This window comes from Polistes fuscatus, unplaced genomic scaffold (genome assembly GCF_010416935.1).
Source record: "Polistes fuscatus isolate 324 unplaced genomic scaffold, CU_Pfus_HIC Scaffold3, whole genome shotgun sequence".
NCBI lineage: Eukaryota > Metazoa > Arthropoda > Insecta > Hymenoptera > Vespidae > Polistes > Polistes fuscatus.
Window position 1 is genome coordinate 11,832,489 of NW_025113107.1, and position 16,996 is coordinate 11,849,484.

General features: G+C 30.4%; 2 long non-coding RNA genes across 2 annotated transcripts in view; one reads left to right on the plus strand and one right to left on the minus strand.

The window, feature by feature from the left end:
* Window positions 1–4,510: 4,510 nt before the first annotated feature.
* Window positions 4,511–16,996, plus strand: part of LOC122519491 — a 33,942-nt gene continuing 21,456 nt past the window's right edge. The window contains exon 1 of the long non-coding RNA XR_006304302.1: window positions 4,511–4,609. This is a non-coding gene — a long non-coding RNA (uncharacterized LOC122519491). The remainder of the gene's footprint in view (window positions 4,610–16,996) is intronic.
* Window positions 5,952–11,847, minus strand: LOC122519490. The gene is made up of 3 exons (XR_006304301.1): window positions 11,776–11,847; window positions 6,898–7,335; window positions 5,952–6,520 (listed from the first exon to the last, which is right to left on the minus strand). It is a non-coding gene; the product is annotated as an uncharacterized LOC122519490 (long non-coding RNA).

The following is a 16,996-nucleotide window of genomic DNA, read 5'->3' on the forward strand; positions in this document are numbered from 1 at the left end:
AAGATGAAGTTAGAAACACACACTTTCGAGATGACTTAATATATTAAAAAAAAAAAAAAATAAATGAAATAAATAATTAAATAAAATATAATTAAATATAGAGATAACTCTCTTACAATTTACACTTATCATTGTAACATTCTTTTGAACTTACAACTCATGTCAATGTATCACGTCAGCAATATAATCCTCACTGAGAATTGATCGTATATTCTTCTACTAAAAAAAAAAAACTCTCCTATAACAAGGTAAAAATAGGTTCCTAAAAAATGATGTGCATTATGTGAAACCGTGTTATATGAGATCCCAGAGTTCATTATTCCTTCGCGTCATTATTTTAAGATAATTAACTTTTTAAATATGTCAAGCAATAATTATGTTATCAAGTGTTGTAAAAGTAACAACATCGTACAAACGTTGTACGCAATTTTCTTATCGTGTTAGAACGAAACCGTGTTATATAATGTCATTCGTAAGGTTCTTGCAGAAAGGTTCTTGCAATTTATGAATCGTATTATTGAAAAATATTATTATAAAAAGGCTAACTGTAATGATAAAAACGTTCGAACGTTTTTTTATCGAATTTTGTATCTTTTACTGAAATTTTTTCGTTCGATTTGTTCCTCTCTCTCTCTCTCTCTCTCTCTTTCTCTCTCTCTCTTCCTTTCTTTTTTTTTTTTGCTTTAAGATCAAACGTGTTTCGATTAATCGGACGAGCATAACAATTTCTCCTTCGTATAATGTATCGTCGTAGGACGACGTAAGTTTCCATTGACGGTTTATATATACATATATACATACATATATACATACATATATATATACATATATACATACATATATACATACATATATACGTACATACCAACATATACCATAACGTATACTTTCTTATCCCGTTTAGCTCTCCCATTCGATGAACGCTCCTTCACGCGAGTACGACACTTTCTAACGTGATAAAATATATACCGGGTGTTCAAAATATTCTGAAAGATTGTGTACAGATGAAACATCGTATTCTGTCGTTACTTTTCCTTCCAATGGTTCGTCCCTTTTCTTATCTTTTCTTTTCTTTTCTTTTCGTCTTTTCAAATGTAAAAAAAATTTCTTTAATGTCAGCTCGTGCCATTTCAAAAGAAAGACAAAGTCGAACTTACACGAACTCTCTAACGAATTCAAACTTTATTCGTTTGATGATATTATTAACGAGAAATATTTTTTTTTTTTATTATTATAATTATTGATACAAATTTACTTTAATATGTTTTTTTTTCTTTTTATATATACAGTGAACAAATGTGTATATAATATTTATATTTGATATATGATCTACGTTTCATATTTAAATGATAGGTGATACATGAAAAGATTTATATATATATATGTGTGTATGTATTTGTTTTATCATAAAATAATTTATTTTTATATAGCAGATATATAAATATCATATATATTTATTAGAAATAAATTATATTATATCTATATAACATATTATACAATATATATATATATATACATTTTGTCAATAATTATTCTAATTATATTTATTCGATAAAATTTAAATACACAATAAGGGAATATGAAAAAAAAGATGTGATCGTAAAATATATCCTAAACGCGCGAACATGATAGACGTATAAATTTCAACATGTGAAAGAAGATTACCATAACTAAGTACTTACTTACCAAGGTCATGTCAAAGAAGCAAATAATTCGGTTTTTAACGTTAAACGTTTCTTCTTCTGAAAAAGTAACAACAACAACAACAACAAATAATATATATATATATTTGATGATCGTTAAAGAAATTTTCAAAAGTTTAAGTATTTATATTACATACATATACACGCGTATATATATATATACATCTGCATTTACATATCTAATACATAACTATAAGTACATGTCTAACTACTTCTAAAGGTTCTTCGGGATATTTAACAAAATCTCAAACGTAAATTTATTTTACGTTTGTGGCCATCGACTCCAAAGGAAACGACGACGTTCATTTCCTACCTTCATCTTCTTCTTCTCTTTCTCTTTTTCTTATTCTTAAGCCGTTGTTTCTCTAAGGACATTAAAATCACGATTTACGGGCTAGGTTCTTACACCGACTCTGAAGGAAAGGAAAAAGTTTAAAAGAGAAATAAATAAAAACGTTAAAAGAATAAAATTGAAAAAAAAGAAAAAAATAAAATAAAATAACAACAACGACCACATCAACAAATTTCGTACCGTAATTTTATCCCTTGACATTTGGGCGTTATCAAGATTACGAGGCAACCATATCAAATTATAGAATAAGGATATATAAAAAAAAAAATATCAAATAATAATAAGAAGAAGGATGAAAGGTGGAACGAAGGTTAATTTGAATCTACGTATAATATATCTCTGTCCTTTACTTTTATTAATTATTTTGTTTAATTTTTATTTGTATTTTTTTAATTTCAATTCACATACTCATTTCACAACATCATAACGTCCTGTTCACCTATTTTCGAAGGACTTTAACGAACCATGACCAAAGTTGACTTTTCGTATCTTTTCTTTGGTAATCGTTTATTCACTAACTACTTATATACTGTATTATTTGTCAACATGTATATTATATTTATATATTAGATATGTACGTATAATTTCCACGTATATATACGTGGAAAAATACGGCCAAAGTGTCACGGTTATACGTAAGTATATTTACTCTAATGAAATTATTCCTCGTATGTGCGTTTAATTATCGTCTTTCTTTTTTCTTTCTTAAATAATTTTAATAATTTTTCTTTGTTTTAATAATTTTTTTGTTGAAGTTATATACTTCTTTATTTTGAATAATTTGATCATTCGATTTTCTATCAAAATGAGCTAAAAATAAAACACTGTTAGATGAGCCAAATGATAGTTCGTTTAATCCATAGAAAAAGTCATTAAGTAGTATTATGTAGTATCTATAGTAATCGTCCTTGTAAAACGATAAACATCGTCATTGGTGTGTAAGAGATGCGCCGAAAGCCGTGCGAAGATTTCGTAATAGATCCGACCTTACATATGTATACGTACATACATACATACATACATACATATATTCATGTAAATAATATATACAGGATGTCCCACAAAGTCAGGATCAAATTTATACCACGTGCTAAGGTCACGTTGGTCAAGAAAATTCAAATAAACTTACGAAAGGTAAAGTTGTGAAAAATTGTTAAGCCATTGAAAATAAGAACGAAAAACTTATAGTACTTTTAATACATATTACAAGTAAAAAATAATTATAAACAAAGTTACAAAAGAAAAACATTGATTATATATCATAACAATATTGCATACAAAATTATATACAAAATTGCATAAAATATTGCGTGTCAATTTTTGTCAACAATTTTTTCTTTTTTTTTTTTCACGTAAATTCTGTAAACTTATAAAACATTAAGTAAAGCATTTTCGAGCATTAGTTTTTATATAGGAATTTGTTGATTTACTCGACCTCATGACGCAATTTAAATTTGGTTCTGACCTTATAGAAAAAAAAAAAAATCAAAAATCGAATGTTTACCAAACGATTAAAATATGTTTTTTACATAACTCGCACCACTTATGTGCGAGCTGATTCAATCATAATTTATTACGATTTTTACGCAACACCGATACTTTTCTAGTTGCAATGATTTAAAAAAATATTACTTACGTATTTACTATAGTTACGAAATAATACGATTAATGAGTTCGGACTCGGTGCAACTTCGATTTCTTCGATTGAATTCAAGACGTTTACGACTAACCGCATTGGTGATAGAGACGAGAGAGAAAGGTTCAACAAGATAAAAACGTAAGATCGATATTTCCGGTACTTTCGATCTCATCACAATCACCGATAAAAACAGTAAAGTAAAGAGAAAAACAAATGAAATAAATGAAAACTTTCCAAATTTTTAAATGAATATACGATCTATTTAATATAACATTCAATATATATATATTATAATTATAAAATAATAAAAATTATTTTTTATACCTAATACCTGGGTATATTCTAGAAAAAAAAAAACAAAATTTCAACTCATAAAGTAACGAAGAAAAATAAATGAAAAAGAACCCGTGTGAAAACTTTTCTCTACGATAGGCAGTAGAATTTTCTCAAACTCGGCAGCAAAAAAAAAAGGAGATAGAGAAAGATAAGGGCCTAAAGCAACGATTACGCGAAAAAAAAAAAGAGAGAAGGTTAAAACGATTTCGCTAATACTACAATTCAGTGGTGGACGACGTTGTGTTAACACGTACATATATAATACGAAGTCGCGAGAATATCGAGTTTTGTCGAGCTGACGAGGCGGTCGTAAGGGGAGCCGGATACGATAAGCACCTTATCGCAGAACTGCCTCCAAGTAGGGCGCATATGGTGGGGGGGATGTAGTCTCATGTCAGTTCCCGGCAAGGCGGTGGCTAGTGGTGGGGGGTTGTCTCGGTTACCGGCGAGACGGCGACGGCTAGTGGTGGGGGTAGTCTCGATTGCCGGCGAGATGGCGACGGCCAGCGGTGGAAGTTGTCTCGGTTGCCGGTGCGCAGTGGTGGCATCTAATGCTTGGAGAGGGGGAAACATAAAAAGGTATTAGTCGCCTAGCAGCGGTGCACACGTAGCCGGCACTGTCTGCGCGTATACACACGGCGGAGGGAGGGTTCTTTTATCATTCGTTTCTCTTCTGTTTGTCCGATATATCGATAAAATAAGAAGAATTATGATGAGAAAACGTTTTCTTTCCTTCTTGTAAAAATTATTCTTATTTTATCTTGCTACAAAAAATTTATTCGTTATCTTATTCCAAAATATTTATTCGTTGTTTCGAATAAATAAATATCGTTATCTCTTCTTCCTTTCATTTACGATGAATATTTAATTGTGTAAATTTTATTTAGGCACAAAATTTGTAGATTATACCGTTAATTTCCTTAAGGAAAATTTCTTTCCACTTCTACGCCATTTTCTTTTTCTTTCCTTCATTCTTTCTTTCTTTCTTCGTTCAAGTCGGCAAAGAAAGAAGAAGAGATATTTTCGTCCTCTCCGGTGGGACTCTCTCCGGTGGCGGCTTTGTGCAGTTTTAAAATATCTTTATGCGCTAAACCTTTTCTCGGGGGGCCCCCTTGTGTTGGAAAGATATTTTCGTAGCGCGCGAAACGTTTTCAAGATGGTAGAAAGAATGAAGGATGTATTAGGAAAAGAAAGCAAGAGAAAAAAGGAGAAGAAGAGAGAGAAAGAGTGAGAGGTTATACGAAACGACAAACAGCAGAGAAGGACAGTCAGTAATGTTGTTCTTGCAAACAAAAAATGTTTTTTTTTTTCAACTATACCGATTCGCAACGTATATATATAATATATGAGTATATATATGATTTTTTTAATACTTATATAGATATACGTCGATCGTTCCACAAATGAGATTTGAAAAGACGAATTTAAACTATCAGAAAAAAAGTCTTTTATCATTACTCAAGTGTTTCTGAAGATACTTATCCTAACTAAATATCTACATATGAGACGCGTTATTCATACAGAATTAAAATATATTTTCTTCAATTCAGCCGATCTTAATCACCTTTTTCTTTTTCTTATCTCGTCTTTGTGTAAATGTGTTTATCTTTTCTAATTTTACTCAATCGTTTTTCCTTAAATATCAAAAGATATTATGCACATAGCGATATATTCCAATAAATGTCTTATCTATAATCATTGATTTTTTTATGATATAACACATTGGAACTAAGCTCCGGCACCTTTTTTTTCTTTACAAAAATAAAGCACTGCCTATAACCAATCTATACATACATACATATACATACATCGACCGTTTATCGTAGAAATGGTGAAAGAAATGGTGGTTGAACAAACTATTGAGGAAACGTGATTTTTATTAATTAAAAATAAAACATTCAAATTATATTGTTTTCAATTTGTTTAAAATTTGAATTACATCGTTTTCATAATAAATGGTACGTATATTAAATAACATAAAGCGATAGTAGGTACTCGAATTTTTGGAAAAAGTATCTTATCGAACTTGACAAAGACGACCAAATTTACAAAGTATGGATTAATTAAGCACGTACGTCATTTAAGGAATTGATTAATGTAACCACGACGACGACGGACGACGGCGTAGGCAACAGGTCCGTAGACTTGGCAACGTCGCCATCGGTTAAAATGTAAACAACCCAGTGCTGTACAGTTACGTTAAGAAGTTCTCCTTGCCACGGGAACAGGTACAATAAACTCATGAAATTTTCAAGGGGGAAATAGGTGTAAGATGGCGTATTTTTAGTGATTTTCATGAATTTTTTTAACACATAAGGAATATATAAATGTTATTTATATCTTGAGGTCATTTTATACATATATTTAAGAGTATATTCCGAAATTTTGAAATATTTTCCTCGAAAAAAAACGAAGATATCAGTTGCCGCGCATTGCAAGTCTCCATCCGGCTAGACAATTTGTGTACATCCTGAAGATCACAATTTTCATCTGAAATCAATTTTTCAAAAAAATTTACTTTTATTATAATTGTCTCTTCTATTTGAACCTCACTCCTCACAACAAAATCGAAATTAATATTTTTTTTGAGGAATACGAAAATTTAGTATGATTTTTTACCATTTTTTGTACTTATTTTTGCAATAAAAAAATAGTTAAAATAAAGATATCGTTTAGGATTGAGGTTCAAATAGAGCGTATTTATATAAAGAAATTATGTGCTGAGTTTGATAACGATTGATCAAAAATTGTAGGAGCTAGAGTGTACACAAATTTGAAAAACGTAGTTTCGAGAAAAACGTGTTTGAAAATAAGAATGGCAGTAAAGGTAAATTTAAGACAGTAATGAATCAATTTAAACAACTTACTAGTTAATCAGCTATTCCAGCAACATATTGCAGTCCTTCATCAGCTTCATATGTATCGTTTTCGGTTTGCAGCTTTTCTTTTCGAGCTTTTCGAGCTTCCTTATTGTCCATAGAGTTGCGTCGATTTTATCAGGTTACGTGTCAACTATCTATTTCTTGGGCATGACTGAAGCTTCGGTTACCAACGATAATATTAAGCTCGTTCATAACTAATCAAATACTCGAACTTCCTTCATTGAATAAGCAAGCAACCAAATATGCCGTGACCTCAACGATTTTTAAACCAGAATGTAAATGTTTCGGAGCCAATCGCCAAACAGTTAAATTAAAACTTTCATTAGTATTTTGTGTACGACCGCCAAAACAACATCTCTCGATAAATTTTCATATATAAGTAGGATTTCCTTTCCATCAGATTCCTTCCTCCAGCACTGATCTCTATATAATTACAAAACAAATTCAAACCTTCTTAAAGGTTTTGTGTCAAGAGACGCATGACGAATACCATTCAACGATTTATTTCAAATCCTTTGTTTAATAAAAAGACCCGACGGGATGTGTTGTGATCCGCACTTACAAGTGACAACCAACTTGAACCCGAGGCAACATATCCCTGTTTAAGCAAATTTTATGCCTGCTTACAATTTCGACATATAATTATTTCCGATAAAGCCGTGAAGACAGTGAAAAATTCGATAATTCTATAAAAATGTATAGGGTTTACAACACATTTTCACTCATAGTATTCGAAAGTTTTTTTGCACTACTATTTTCTTATTCATTTTCAGCACACTTTTTTGAATCACCATTTGTATGTTGATTTCCGTGAAATGATCTCTTACGAGGTCTGCTATTGCGAATTGAAGTACCATGCTTTGATACCATTTTATGTATAATTTATGACATTTTATGTATAAACGAAACACATGCGATGAAGGTCGGTTTAAAACTGATTTTAAAACTTATACTTCATTACAGGATCATTAATACCTCTAGGAATTTCTATCCAAGGTCTCTCTATTGTTAAAAGATACAAAACAACATTTTCTAACCTTCTTCTTTATTCCTAATACCTTTTAGATCGTTGATGAATGCTTGACCGCTCCGCACTGCATGTTAATCAAACGCTTATAACTTTTAAACTGCTTATAATTTCGTTTGGAAATTTTCAGAATATATATCTGAATAGTATTACAATCGATTTATGAAAAAAGTATAACTTCAAAAAAGAATTGAATTTTTTTAAGCCTCTACACCTACCTATTTCCCCTCTTAAACTATTCTCTCCCTTTCTAATATAAAACCATGAAAATTTTATTTAAATATTTTCTGTTTTTTTTCTCTCTCTCTCTTTTTTTTTCTTTTAATATCGAGTTCAATAAAATTGAAATAATTTTGAAACTGTTCGAAGTAATTTTTTTAATTTATAATCTTACAATTAAGATATGTTCGTTTTCAATCGTTTACGTTTGACGTATTTATTTGTCATCGATATAAAAAATATTTTCATTTATATTAGTTAGATCCCTATAATGCGAAAATATAATACTTATCGTATCATCGACAAACGCATGCAAGTGTATTGTTACAAGCGACAGTAATCATTTCGAGAGTATTATTATTGGTAGAGACGTAAGTATACATATATATATTATATATATATATGATATGCATTTATATAGCACGACTTTAATGAATAAGACGACGATCACGTGTTTCTGTGCACGGCGCTACGCGCTATAATCGTTTAGATCGTTTAGGAAGATTAGATTGAGCGTCATTACGCCTTTGCTCTTTTGTTCGAACCTATATAACGTTCGTAATAATAAATAATTATAAAAAGGTTAGGGTGAAATTAATTGAAACTACTAATCGTTTAATCGTCGATAATAAAACAAACAAAAAAATTAAAAAATTAAAAAAAAAAAAAAGTAAAACCCACCCGCTCCCAGAGAAAAATATTAAATAAATAAATCGAATTCGACTTTAATATTAACATTATGAAAGATCCAAAAACAATGTAAAAATAATATGATATAATATAAAATAAAATATAATATAAAAAATAAGTGATAGGAGAAAAGTAAAGAAAATAGCAAGAAAAAAAAGAAGGAGGTAGTAAAATAATAATTATAATAAGAAAAGATTTTGGACAGTCCTACACCATTGGGAAGAGAAACCGGCATGTAGAGAAGACCGAATAAGTAAGAGAGAAAGGGAGAGAGAGAGAGTGAGAAGATGGAAAAGAAGATGGAGGAGAAGCTGGAAGGAACGGCGGCGGGCGTTCGAACGAAGGGGAAAAAAATAAAAAAAAGAATTTCAGAGAGAAGTGGACGAGCAGGTCCTTAGATCCCTTGAAAAATGAATCTCCCACGTGTTCAGGGTCACAGCGGAACAGAACAGCGGGGTCTTCTAAAGAAAACCTTAAGAAAGCATCCCTAACCTGAGTCAAAATTTTTCTACGATGGAATGAATTTTCTTTATCCCGACTAACGAAGAAATAACTGTAAAACTAAATATTCATTTTATTTTCGGCCTCGTTTAATTTTAATTCGCGTATACGATTATTAGTATATTTTATTTCTTTTCTTTTTTTCTTTTTGAAGTTATACTTCTTTTGGCACGTTGGGGAAAATATAATGGGGAGTGTGATTTTGTTCCGAGCGTCTGGAAAAACTACACCATGAAGTTTGTCGGTATTTACGACGCGCGGCAAAGCGATTTCAAGTATACGGCATGAAGTTGTCTTCTTTTCTTCTTCCCCTTTTTTCTCTGATATTTTGATATTTTCTTTTTCTTTTTTTTATTCTTTCTTATATATATATAATAATAATTATTTTTTTTTAAGTTATTTTTTTTCTTTGAAGTTTTTTTTGAAATTATTTTTGAGGTTATTGAGGTTATATTCGTTTTGGTACGGCAAAGAAGTATAACTTCTTACGTGCGTACATAAGTACACACACCAGTTTTTTTTTTACTAGTATTATATAATAATAAAATATATGCTAGTAAAATAATACATACATTAAAATATATTAATAATATAACATAATGTAACATATATAATATAATACAACATATATATTATTAATATACGTAAGTAAATAATAAAATGAAATATATTTATATGCACAGTTATTTCGAAAAATACTTTAGAACAAATTTTATTGTTTCATATTTCGAATTTACGACTTACATATTATCTAGAAATCAGTAGATTTCATTCGTAAACGAAGATCACGTAATGAGAGCAATTAGCATTTACGATATAATTAGTTAATGATTTATTACATTTCTACTAGATAAAGCGAATTTATTATTTACTAATTATCTACGTCAACATGCGAGCTTTGTGATCATTGACGGAATCTATTTTGTATAAACGCTCTTTTAAATTATCGACAGACTATAATACGTAAAATATTTTTCATTTATTTTATCATTTAAAGTAACCTTTAACATTAGAATTTATTTTTTTACATTTTGTTTTAACCTCAATTCTGATCTACTAAATTTTTTGTTTATCATTTTCTTTTGTAATATCTCTTCATATATACATATACACACACGTACACATTATATGTAAACCATTTACAAAGTAATTTTTAAAATAGAATTGTGTTTATCATTGATTTGCTTTAACAACCAAATGAAGAATCACGTCAGAAACGGCCTCCAAATATATAAAAAAGTACTTTTTTAATCAATAACATAGCGAACAAATAAACAAACACGTATAAAACTTATATATTCTGTTCGTTATTCATTGTTGTTTTAGAAAACGGTCTGAAGTATATATTTAATTTGTGCAAATTGCATGAGAACGAGAGAGAGAGAGAGAGAAAGAAAAAAGAAAAAGAAAGAGCTGATCAAACGATAATAAAAAAGGCCTCGATATTTATGACTGTGTGTTGTAATTATATACTTTATCCTTTTCATAATTCTATTGCGAACTGTATCCTAGAACAGATTAACACGTATTTTTGTTCTCTCTCTATCTCTCTTTCTCTGTCTCTTTGGTATTTTTGAAACCAATATCATTCGATTATTAAGCAAAGCTGATTGTCCTCCTATCGTGTCAGTTTGAAAGATAACTGAAAGTGATATATATATTTTTGAACCTTGATCGAGATGACTCGCTGTTAACTGACAAGAACACGACAATCATATGCAACCTCTGATTTTTTTCAAACTCTCTACAACTTGTAATATACCATTAATAATATACATTGCACCTTTTAACAATTAATTATGGTCAATCATTTGGGAAAAATTGGGATTAAACATTTGACAAAAATTCTTACGTTTACTTATATATATTATTTTGGTACTGTAACGGGTAATGGCGGGATCTCATGTCCCTGATGTCGCGAGATCGAATCCTCGACGGGGAGAATTTTTTTTTGTTCTTTTTTTTAATAAAAGTAAAGAAAGAGAAAGAGAGAGAGAGAAAGAGACCAAAAGAAAAAGAAAAAGAAAAAAGAAATACGAAAATAATCAAGATAAAAAATAAGAAGTAAGATAAATTCGTAAGGAGAGATATGATAAATAATAATAATAACAATAATAATAATCGACGATAACGTGTCAATAAATTTTAACGAGATACAAACCGAACGACGAGAGTATCATTCGTTCTACTTGAATAAGATCAGATTCCTATCCGACGGATCAACAAGTTGAATAAAATAATGGGGCGGGAGAATTGGCAGGGAAAGAAGATCAATTCGGATGAAATTTACGATGTGACGACCGTTTAAAATAAATATTGTATAAGTCGCGGGGTTTAAATTATTTCTACTATCATCATTCTTCGTGATGTGTTTTGTTCGTGACACCAACGAGGAGAATGAGCGTTAAACGACAATGAACACTAACCTGGCTCAAGAAGAAGAAGAAGAAGAAGATAAGGGAGTAGAGGAATGATAAAATGATGGAAGAGAAGGAGGAAGTTTTGATGATGATGATGATGGTTGTTGTTGATGGTTAATGGGAGAAGAAGAGGGAAAGAAATGAAGGAAGAAAAAAGATAAAGAAAAATAAGAAGAAGAAGAAAAGAGGAGTCCGATAAAACTGTAGAAAGATACAACACGACACTTCGTATATAACATTTCTACGCATACGATGACGATCAGTACCGAAGTATTAGGCCAGTGAACGCGGGCCCACCACGGAACTTTCTTACTAACAGCTTCAAAATTTGATCTAAGGGTAAGTTGACGACGCTGAATCGAATGGTGCTAATTATAATAAGGTCAGCAACCGTGATCTTGGGGAAAAAGGGTAAAAAAGGGTAAAATATAGCCATATCTTAGAATCTAGGCATTTAATCGAAAAAAGTTGCAAACAAAAGTTGTAGAGAATTGAAAAATACAAAAAATGTTCTATGAGTTATCTTCGTATTTTCAAAAATAAGCGCATAAAATTGGATTGAAGATGGGAACAAAATTGTAAGAGTGGGAGAAAGCAAGCTTATCCCTCCGTCGCGTTTTACACGCGAGCGAGCTAGTATGCGTGCGAGCGTCCGTGTGCACTAATACACAAACGAAGGATCTTCGGCAATCTTCGGGACTCTCGGTCTTGAATGCAAGTGAGAGTGAGAGAAGAAACCGATATTTCCCTTTTCTATTTGTTTAGGCGATAACGAGTATTATTGTCCTTGGGAGCGTTCTAATATTTCTCTTTTATATTTTCTTTCGGTAGCAAGAATTTTACGTCTTGGCCATCGAGCGTCGTGCGTTTTGTATACGAGTGCGAGTGAGAAAGAAAACCGATATTTCTCTCTTTCTATTTTTTCTTTCGGTAGCGAGAATTTTTCGTTTTGGCCATCGTGCGTCGAGCGTTCTATATATCTATATATCGGCGTATAAGCGCGGCACTTTTAAATCGAATCTTGATGCTTATGGCACGCCATTTCTTTATTTATTGTCAAAAATAATGAACCTTGAGTAAAAAAAAAATAATTCATTTTAACAGAAACTATTATTATTTAGTTGAGAGTAAAAATAATGAATTAATTTTGTGTCTCGCCATAAAATTAATTAGAATAATTAATTGATATAAATTCTTTGCCTCACAAAAATTATTTGTATATCAAATTGAATACGTATTCTCTTTAAGACGAAATTTAAAATTTAAATATTTTTCCTATTAAATTATGTATTTTATAAAATTTTAAATTACTGACTTTTTGTCTCGTAAAAATTTATTAGTGTATCAAATTAAATACATATTGAAAAAGAAGAATTTTATAACCACACATAAAATTAATTCAAGATATATATGAAAGGATATTCTAAAAACGTGGAATTTATTTTTTGTCTATACATAATTTTAATTCATTTTTATTATGTTATAAGAAAACAGTAATGCATTCTGATTCATCTTCGAAGTCTTAAGAATTGTACGAAATAAATTGAGCTATTATCAATTGGTGCGTTAGCGTAAGTAGTAACGTCTTCGCTTCTCGCGCTGGGTATTTAACGTTCGATTCTTCGTGGGGGAATTATTTTTTTTATAAGTTTTTCTATCCTTAGGTTATATAAATTGTTTTTACATTTCCTAATTTCTAATTATATATAGAAAAAATTAAAATTATTACAAAAAATTAAAAGCAATAAATTTTTTTACATCTGCACAAATAAAGGAAGATTTATTATTAAATTACAAATTCATCCTGTAAATATCATCCTAAAAAATGTCTCGTTTCGGCACGTTAAAAATTAATTTTTGTTATTTATTGGATATTATTTAATTTATAATTAGTAACTTTATTACTCGCGTAATAATGTTGATTTCTTAATAAATTTTATATCGTTAGTGCAAAATTTGAAAAAAATCTGAGGTGGACTCACTGACGTCTCCTTGTTAAGGATAGAAAAACTTATAAAAAAAATAATTCCCCCACGAAGAATCGAACGTTAAATACCCAGCGCGAGAAGCGAAGACGTTACTACTTACGCTAACGCACCACTTGGTAATTGTTCAATTTTTTTCGTACAATTCTTAAGACTTCGAAGATGAATCAGAATGCATTACTGTTTTCTTATAACATAATAAAAATGAATTAAAATTATGTATAGACAAAAAATAAATTCCACGTTTTTAGAATATCCTTTCATATATATCTTGAATTAATTTTATGTGTGGTTATAAAATTCTTCTTTTTCAAATATGTATTTAATTTGATAAACTAATAAATTTTTACGAGACAAAAAGTCAGTAATTTAAAATTTTATAAAATACATAATTTAATAGGAAAAATATTTAAATTTTAAATTTCGTCTTAAAGAGAATACGTATTCAATTTGATATACAAATAAATTTTTGTGAGGCAAAGAATTTATATCAATTAATTATTCTAATTAATTTTATGGCGAGACACAAAATTAATTCATTATTTTTACTCTCAACTAAATAATAATAGTTTCTGTTAAAATGAATTATTTTTTTTTTACTCAAGGTTCATTATTTTTGACAATAAATAAAGAAATGGCGTGCCATAAGCATCAAGATTCGATTTAAAAGTGCCGCGCTTATACGCCGATATATATAGATATATAGAACGTTCGACGCACGATGGCCAAAACGAAAAATTCTCGCTACCGAAAGAAAAAATAGAAAGAGAGAAATATCGGTTTTCTTTCTCACTCGCACTCGTATACAAAACGCACGACGCTCGATGGCCAAGACGTAAAATTCTTGCTACCGAAAGAAAATATATGAAAAGAGAAATATTAGAACGCTCCCAAGGACAATAATACTCGTTATCGCCTAAACAAATAGAAAAGGGAAATATCGGTTTCTTCTCTCACTCTCACTTGCATTCAAGACCGAGAGTCCCGAAGATTGCCGAAGATCCTTCGTTTGTGTATTAGTGCACACGGACGCTCGCACGCATACTAGCTCGCTCGCGTGTAAAACGCGACGGAGGGATAAGCTTGCTTTCTCCCACTCTTACAATTTTGTTCCCATCTTCAATCCAATTTTATGCGCTTATTTTTGAAAATACGAAGATAACTCATAGAACATTTTTTATGTATTTTTCAATTCTCTACAACTTTTGTTTGCAACTTTTTTCGATTAAATGCCTAGATTCTAAGATATGGCTATATTTTACCCTTTTTTACCCTTTTTCCCCAAGATCACGGTTGCTGACCTTATTATAATTAGCACCATTCGATTCAGCGTCGTCAACTTACCCTTAGATCAAATTTTGAAGCTGTTAGTAAGAAAGTTCCGTGGTGGGCCCGCGTTCACTGGCCTAATACAGTCGCCAACCGTGAAATCTTCAACACGGAACCTCTCTGTTCATTCGTCCCTATCTACCCCCCACTCCTATCTCGCTACCCTCGTCCATTGGTAGTTTAATACGGCAAAGAGCGTACACGTGAGACGAGTCTCACGTGCACCGCAGTCTCTTTCTTTCTTTCTTTCTTACTCTTCCATTCTCTCTCTTTCTCTCTCTCTTTCTCTCTCTCTCTGTCTCTGTCTCTCTCTTTCTCGAGAGAAAATGATCTTCCTCCCCTACCTATAGTTTGAAAAATGACTTACGTGTATATATACTTATATAGATATATATCAGGTAGATCCTATACATACGCGTATCTTCTTAAAATGTCGTAGAATATTTTTCGAAAAGTTTTTAAAACGTTTTTCAACGATTTGTCATTTTCTATAACGACGACTGATTAATTGATTCTTTACTTGTTAATTAATTTTACAAATCTTTCATAGATTATTTATATTTTATCTTTTATTTGTTTTTACTTATTGTTAGTGAAAATTTTTACTGGATAAAAATTAGAACAATTAGCACACACGTTTATAGAAACAAATTTATTTTTCGTCAAACGCGTAACTTTATTCAAAAAAAAAGCCTCATCCCATCCTCTCGTATGCTTAGGTTTTTTTTTTTCTTAAACGTTGTAGAATATTTTCCATAAGGTTTTTTTTTTCTATTTCTACGACTACGACTATGACTGACCGATAACTTAATTGTCAATCGTTTTTTATAATCTTTATCGCGTTAATATTGTTTTTATCCGCTATGAATTTTCATTCGCTTGCAATGAAAACTTATTTATATGTTCTCGTTTCTTTTTCCTTTTCCTTTTTTTTTTTTTAAACGTAAAAACGCATATAAACATGCATCGTGCGCGCATACATGAATTTTGATTTTTTTTCTTTTTTTTTTTAGCTAACAGATAATTACATCAACGTCTATTATCTCGATCGGTATAATCTCGCTTTGAATAGAAAAAGGAAAAAATTTAAGTACGAGAACTCGTTGATAAAATATATAATTCTATCGTTTACTATAGACGCGCGTTTCGAATGATTAATTAGCGACTGAGAAGTCTCGTTTCTTGGAAAATTTCAACGTTTAAAACGTACTTATTTACTTATCCTATATACGTATACACACATATCTACTTATTTTCACATCGGTGTATAGTCGTTACGGTATGTATAGACAGTTAGACACACAAAAATAAATAGATAGATTTAAATATAAATACTCTTTCCTTTTTTTTTTCTTTCTTCAATATAAATTTATACGACTGGCTATATGAGCTGACTGGTGGTAGGTATCGTTGAATATATTACACTCGTCTTGGATTCCATCAACAACCTGTGTATTGTAATTTAAAATTGCCAAGTGTTATATAATAAGAGATTGCGATTAAATAATATGTAATTGAATGAGAATAAATAAAAAAAAAAAAACAAAAAAATAAAAAAGAAACGTGCATTTTTTTAAGAGGCTGGATAGAAAAGTTTTGAGTCTCACCGAAAAAAAAAATAATAAAAAGCAAAACGAAAAAACGAATTTGTTTCTACGTTGGAATAAAAACTTGTCGATCTTCCTATCCAATTATACGGAACGATCTTCTAGCCAGTTAGACGTGAATAAGAAGATGTTGAGGAAAAAAAAATGGAAAAAATAGAAAATAACAAAAAGAGAGAGCGAGGAAGGGAATGAAATGAAGAAAAAAAAAGAAAAAAATATTGCAAGCAAGTGTACGCACAGAAAAAGAGAGAGAGGGAGAGAGAGAGAGAGAGAAAGAGAATAGGGTTCTTCTTCCATCGTTCTAAA